The following is an 8,215-nucleotide window of genomic DNA, read 5'->3' as shown; positions in this document are numbered from 1 at the left end:
TGATTGGCTAGAGAATTGTCACTTGACCTTCCACACGTCGATGAATGGGTAATTTCAACGTTACATCTATTGGAATATTCTCTTTTTATCAATAACTTTATATTTTTTCTACATATATATATATATATATATATATATATATATTTTTTATTATTCTATATTTTTTAACACCGGTGGCTACATGTATATATTAATTTATTAACTTTCTATGTATTTCATGATATTCTATAAGAGTAGGGGGCGCCCTAAATTACAATTGTAACAATGGTAAGGAGTAATACTATAAGGTATAATAATCTAGTATACAATTTTCTAGCAATCAGAACAGAATAATCAAATGTCAAATACAATAAAAAAAAAAAAAAATAAAAAAAAAAAAAATAAATAAAAAAAAAAAAAAAAAAAAAATTATTTTAAAAAAATTAATAAATAAATAAAGATTTATAATGCCACAACAAATCGTGTGACACTCTATTCAACAAGTGAGCGACACTTGATATTAATTGTAACAGTTCAGGTTACTTAGTAGAAAGTCACTGTGTGGAGATGATATTGTTTTTAATGTGCAATGTAAATGCAATTACTATTTTATGTTTAGGTCTTTGCACTAACGTAATTTATTTTTGTATTTTTAACCCCTCCTATAGCGGCTTTTATTAGCGCTCCCTGATTATATTTTAGGATTTTTAGATTAGAGGTATTACTCAGGAATTTGCCTCTTTTTTAGGGTAGCTTCTGTGCTATATGAACAGGTTTTGTTTGTTTGTTGTAAATTGTCACTTGACTTTACTCATACACCCTGCTTCAGCCGTATGATTGTGGTGATGGGACTACTGATATCTCTCCCCCCCTGTACACCCACCGCACCCTCTAGGTCATTATGTAGCTAGACACGGTCAGTGTGGAAAAGTCTCTAAACAACCCAGGGGGCCTCCTCCTCTAGGGAAGTGTCATCTAATGACAATGTGGGAAAGGGGATCCTGGATATGACCCACTGAGAGGACCTCAGCGAGAAATGGCAAGGGAGAGGCTTCGGTGGGCAGTGGACTGTGACCCAGGGGATTTAAACAATTAAGCTTGTCTTCAGATAACTAGGTGTAGTTTAGCTCCTGATGCAGGAGAGCTGGTAACTTCGGCCTGTGATGCTTGCACTCCCCATATAAAGTTTGGGGCTAACGGCACTTCAGAAGTCCCTTGTCCCTGGGTCACTGTTAGGTTCTCAAGTCCTGTAATTATAAGCACCTCAGTTGCAGAGATTATATGATTTTTTCCAGGTTTATTTTGGAGTAGGATAGAGAGCTCTCACAAAACACATCTTCTTAGTAGGCAGTTAGCTCCGCCCCCCCCCTTATGTACATTTTTAATATTCACACAAGTTGCTATATGGCAGTACACTATTTTCATCCACTAATAAGAGACACATAGTATACACTATTTACATTCACAAATTTAACTATTTTCTGTTTGTACCACTTGATTTTACCATAGCAACCATATTTGTTTACTTTGTCTAAAGCAAATTGCCTTGTGCACCGCCGGCACTAACATGATAAAGTCACTCATGACCACTTCCGGTTTTGGGTTGGCGTGCATTAGTGGGAGTCGGTGGCATGGAGACCGCTTGCTGCATTAATAGTACCTTTTAGTATGTGCACTAATGATTGTTGTTTTTCACTTGTTTGATGACGGGGTTATTCCCCGAAAACGTTTACTAAGTTGAAATAAACCTCTTTTTCGCCATGAGTGCTCTCTTCAGCCTTCTTTTATACCATTATTTGGAAAGCACCCCGACTTACCATACTAACAGTGAGTGCTGGCTTACTGCATAACTATATATATAAAGATGTTTATAAGTGCACTCTCACTCCAATCAACAACTCGTGGGTGCCTAGGGAAAAACATCTAATGAAGTACACTGGACCCAGCACTCACTTCAAAATTAGACTATTAAATCAAATTTGAAAGTTATTTAAATTTGCATGATCTATCTGAATCTGAATGAAACATTTTGTTTTTTATGTGCCTTTTAGGAAGTGCACACCTGATGCTGTTATAGTAGTTTAAGCAGCTTTTTCAGGCAATACAGATTACAACATGGTTATTATTTCATATGGGTAATAGAACCCTTTTTGGATACAACATCCCTATATTTTTAGTCAGTGCATAGATGTAACACTTTGAATGGATCCTATACTATGAGATAGATTATGAGTGGAGTGGTAGTTTGTGCTTGCATTCCATACATACGGCTAGATTACAAGTCTTGCGTTAGCCTTAAAAAGCAGCGTTGAGGGGTCCCAACGCTGCTTTTTAACGCCCGCTGGTATTACGAGTCAGGCAGGAAAGGGTCTATCGCTCACTTTTTTTCCACGATTTTAGCTTACCGCAAATCCCCTTACGTCAATTGCGTATCCTATCTTTTTAATGGGATTTGCCTAACGCCGGTATTTCGATCGCCTAAAAAAGTGAGCGGTACACCCTCTCCTGGCAAGACTCCTACCGCATTTAAAAGTAAGTAGTTAAGAAGAGTATTATGGGCTAACTCTGGAACATAAAGCTCTTAACTAAAGTGCTAAAAGTACACTAACACCCATAAACTACCTATTAACCCCTAAACCGAGCCCCCCCACATCGGAAACACTTAAATAAAATGTTTAACCCCTCATCTGCCGAACGGACATCGCCGCCACTTTAATAAATGTATTAACCCCTAAACCACCGCACTCCCGCCTCGCAAACACTAGTTAATTTTTATTAACCCCTAATCTGCCGTCCCTAACATCGCAGATACCTACCTACATTTATTAACCCCTAATCTTCCGACCCCAACGTCGCCGCTACTATATTAAATTTATTAACCCCTAAACCTAAGTCTAAACCTAAGTCTAACCCCCCCTAACTTAAATATAATTTAAATTAAACTAAATAAATTTACCATAATTAAATAAATAAATCCTATTTAAAACTAAATACTTACCTATAAAATAAACCCTAAGCTAGCTACAATATAACTAATAATTACATTATAGCTAGCTTAGGATTTATATTTATTTTACAGGCAACTTTGTATTTATTTTAACTAGGTAGAATAGCTATTAAATAGTTATTAACTATTTAATAACTACCTAGCTAAAATAAGTACAAAAGTACCTGTAAAATAAACCCTAACCTAAGTTACAATTACACCTAACACTACACTTTAATTAAACTAATTACCTAAACTGCCTACAATTAATTACAATTAAATTAAATAAACTAAATTACGGGGAAAAAAAACACTAAATTACAGGGAAAAAAAAAGAATTACAGGAATTTTAAACTAATTACACCTAATCTAATCCCCCTAATAAAATAAAAAAGCGCCCCAAAATAATAAAATTCCTTACCCTATACTAAATTACAAATAGCCGTTTAAAGGGTCATTTGCGGGGCATTGCCCCAAAGTAATCAGCTCTTTCACCTGTAAAAAAAAATACAATACCCCCCCAGCATTAAAACCCACCACCCACACACCCAACCCTACTCTAAAACACACCCAATACCCCCTTAAAAAAACCTAACACTACCCCCTTGAAGATCACCCTACCTTGAGCCGTCTTCACCCAGCCGGGCACAAGTGGTCCTCCAGAGGGTCCAGAGGCATCTTCTATCTTCATCCTTCCGGAGCGGAGCGGGTCCATCTTCAAGACATCAGACGAGGAGCATCCTCTTCATCCAACTGCCAACGTTTGAATGACTGGTCCTTTAAGTGACGTCATCCAAGATGGTGTCCCTTGAATTCCAATTGGCTGATAGAATCCTATCAGACAATCGGAATTAAGGTAGGAAAAATCCAATTGGCTGATGCAATCAGCCAATAGGATTGACCTCGCATTCTATTGGCTGATTGGAACAGCCAATAGAATGCAAGCTCAATCCTATTGGCTGATTGGATCAGCCAATCGGATTGAACTTCAATCCTATTTGCTGATTGCATCAGCCAATAAGATTTTTCCTACCTTAATTCCGATTGGCTGATTTCTATCAGCCAATCAGAATTCAAGGGACGCCATGGATGACGTCACTTAAAGGTCCAGTCATTCAGTCGTCGGCCGTCGGATGAAGAGGATGCTCCACGTCGGATGTCTTGAAGATGGACCCACTCCACTCCGGAAGGATGAAGATAGAAGATGCCGCCTGGATGAAGCCTTCTGCCGGTCTGGAGGTCCTCTTCTGGCTGGATAGGATGAAGACTTCTGACCCTCTGGAGGACCACTTGTGCCCAGCTGGGTGAAGACGGCTCAAGGTAGGGTGATCTTCAAGGGGGTAGTGTTAGTTTTTTTTTAAGGGGGATTGGGTGGGTTTTAGAGTAGGGTTAGGTGTGTGGGTGGTGGGTTTTAATGTTGGGGGGTATTGTATTTTTTTTACAGGTGAATGAGCTGATTACTGTGGGTCAATGCCCCGCAAAAGACCCTTTTAAGGGCTATTTGTAATTTAGTATAGGGTAGGGAATTTTATTATTTTGGGGGGCTTTTTTATTTTATTAGGGGGATTAGATTAGGTGTAATTAGTTTAAAATTCTTGTAATTATTTTTTTTTCTGTAATTTAGTGTTTGTTTTTTTCGTAATTTAGTTTATTTAATTTAATTGTAATTAATTGTAGGTAGTTTAGGTAATTAGTACTGTTTATGACTACTCCTGCTGTTGAGGCAGGTTAGTCATTAGAAAAAAGAATGCTTATATGCACTGTTATAACATCTATTTAAGTAATATAAATAGGTTACTGTGCCTTGAACAACTTGAGAAATATTGTACGTTAAAAATTAACTTTTATTAGTCACGTTTTTAAAAAGACAGCTTTGGTGGATGATAATGCTGCCCTGAAGATTTAAAAACACTCTCACTGTGCTACGTGAAAAAACAGCATGTTGTGATTGTGCTACAGAAGTAGAACTGGTAGTTCTTAGAACAGTAGATTGTAACTGAGAAATAGACTCAAGAGCTAATATAGAGAACTATAGTCTCTTGGTCCTATGTTGCTCTCAATAGTATCTGGATTGCTTTACTCATATATGTGATTGAGAATCTTTATATGGTAGAAAATATATATTAACGTTATACTGTTGCCCTTGGACTTGGCAATCTAACGGCTAGATTTAGAGTTCGGCGGTAGCCGTCAAAACCAGCGTTAGAGGCTCCTAACGCTGGTTTTGGGCGCCCGCTGGTATTGGGAGTCAGTGATTAAAGGGTCTAACGCTCACTTTACAGCCGCGACTTTTCCATACCGCAGATCCCCCTACGCCATTTGCGTAGCCTATCTTTTCAATGGGATCTTTCTAACGCTGGTATTTAGAGTCGTTTCTGCAGTGAGCGTTAGAGCTCTAACGACAAGATTCCAGCCGCCTGAAAATAGCAGGAGTTAAGAGCTTTCTGGCTAACGCCGGTTCATAAAGCTCTTAACTACTGTACCCTAAAGTACACTAACACCCATAAACTACCTATGTACCCCTAAACCGAGGTCCCCCCACATCGCCGCCACTCGATTAAAAATTTTAACCCCTAATCTGCCGACCGCCACCTACGTTATACTTATGTACCCCTAATCTGCTGCCCCTAACACCGCCGACCCCTGTATTATATCTATTAACCCCTAACTTGCCCCCCACAACGTCGCCGCAAGCTACTTAAAATAATTAACCCCTAATCTTCCGACCGCAAATCGCCGCCACCTACGTTATCCCTATGTACCCCTAATCTGCTACCCCTAACATCGCCGACCCCTATGTTATATTTATTAACCCCTAATCTGCCCCCCACAACGTCGCCGACACCTACCTACACTTATTAACCCCTAATCTGCCGAGCGGACCTGAGCGCTACTATAATAAAGTTATTAACCCCTAATCCGCCTCACTAACCCTATCATAAATAGTATTAACCCCTAATCTGCCCTCCCTAACATCGCCGACACCTACCTTCAATTATTAACCCCTAATCTGCCGACCGGAGCTCACCGCTATTCTAATAAATGTATTAACCCCTAAAGCTAAGTCTAACCCTAACACTAACACCCCCCTAAGTTAAATATAATTTTTATCTAACGAAATAAATTAACTCTTATTAAATAAATAATTCCTATTTAAAGCTAAATACTTACCTGTAAAATAAATCCTAATATAGCTACAATATAATTTATAATTATATTATAGCTATTTTAGGATTAATATTTATTTTACAGGCAACTTTGTAATTATTTTAACCAGGTACAATAGCTATTAAATAGTTAAGAACTATTTAATAGTTACCTAGTTAAAATAATAACAAATTTACCTGTAAAATAAATCCTAACCTAAGATATAATTAAACCTAACACTACCCTATCAATAAAATAATTAAATAAACTACCTACAATTACCTACAATTAACCTAACACTACACTATCAATAAATTAATTAAACACAATTGCTACAAATAAATAAAATTAAATAAACTATCTAAAGTACAAAAAATAAAAAAGAACTAAGTTACAGAAAATAATAAAATATTTACAAAGATAAGAAAAATATTACAACAATTTTAAACTAATTACACCTACTCTAAGCCCCCTAATAAAATAACAAAGCCCCCCAAAATAAAAAATTCCCTACCCTATTCTAAAATACAAATATTACAAGCTCTTTTACCTTACCAGCCCTGAACAGGGCCCTTTGCGGGGCATGCCCCAAGAATTTCAGCTCTTTTGCCTGTAAAAAAAAACATACAATACCCCCCCCCAACATTACAACCCACCACCCACATACCCCTAATCTAACCCAAACCCCCCTTAAATAAACCTAACACTACCCCCCTGATGATCTTCCTACCTTGTCTTCACCATGCCAGGTTCACCGATCCGTCCTGGCTCCAAGATCTTCATCCAACCCAAGCGGGGGCTAGACATCCACTGAAGAAGTCCAGAAGAGGGTCCAAAGTCTTCCTCCTATCCGGCAAGAAGAGGACATCCGGACCGGCAAACATCTTCTCCAAGCGGCATCTTCTATCTTCTTCCATCCGATGACGACCGGCTCCATCTTGAAGACCTCCAGCGCGGATCCATCCTCTTCTTCCGACGACTAGACGACGAATGACGGTTCCTTTAAGGGACGTCATCCAAGATGGCGTCCCTCGAATTCCGATTGGCTGATAGGATTCTATCAGCCAATCGGAATTAAGGTAGGAATTTTCTGATTGGCTGATGGAATCAGCCAATCAGAATATAGTTCAATCCGATTGGCTGATCCAATCAGCCAATCAGATTGAGCTCGCATTCTATTGGCTGTTCCGATCAGCCAATAGAATGCGAGCTCAATCTGATTGGCTGATTGGATCAGCCAATCGGATTGAACTTGATTCTGATTGGCTGATTCCATCAGCCAATCAGAAAATTCCTACCTTAATTCCGATTGGCTGATAGAATCCTATCAGCCAATCGGAATTCGAGGGACGCCATCTTGGATGACGTCCCTTAAAGGAACCGTCATTCGTCGTCTAGTCGTCGGAAGAAGAGGATGGATCCGCGCTGGAGGTCTTCAAGATGGAGCCGGTCGTCATCGGATGGAAGAAGATAGAAGATGCCGCTTGGAGAAGATGTTTGCCGGTCCGGATGTCCTCTTCTTGCCGGATAGGAGGAAGACTTTGGAGCCTCTTCTGGACTTCTTCAGTGGATGTCTAGCCCCCGCTTGGGTTGGATGAAGATCTTGGAGCCAGGACGGATCGGTGAACCTGGCATGGTGAAGACAAGGTAGGAAGATCATCAGGGGGGTAGTGTTAGGTTTATTTAAGGGGGGTTTGGGTTAGATTAGGGGTATGTGGGTGGTGGGTTGTAATGTTGGGGGGGGGTATTGTATGTTTTTTTTTACAGGCAAAAGAGCTGAAATTCTTGGGGCATGCCCCGCAAAGGGCCCTGTTCAGGGCTGGTAAGGTAAAAGAGCTTGTAATATTTGTATTTTAGAATAGGGTAGGGAATTTTTTATTTTGGGGGGCTTTGTTATTTTATTAGGGGGCTTAGAGTAGGTGTAATTAGTTTAAAATTGTTGTAATATTTTTCTTATCTTTGTAAATATTTTATTATTTTCTGTAACTTAGTTCTTTTTTATTTTTTGTACTTTAGCTAGTTTATTTAATTGTATTTATTTGTAGCAATTGTGTTTAATTAATTTATTGATAGTGTAGTGTTAGGTTAATTGTAGGTAATTGT

This window comes from Bombina bombina, chromosome 3 (genome assembly GCF_027579735.1).
Source record: "Bombina bombina isolate aBomBom1 chromosome 3, aBomBom1.pri, whole genome shotgun sequence".
Classification (NCBI taxonomy): Eukaryota; Metazoa; Chordata; class Amphibia; order Anura; family Bombinatoridae; genus Bombina; species Bombina bombina.
This window is presented reverse-complemented; position numbering follows the sequence as displayed.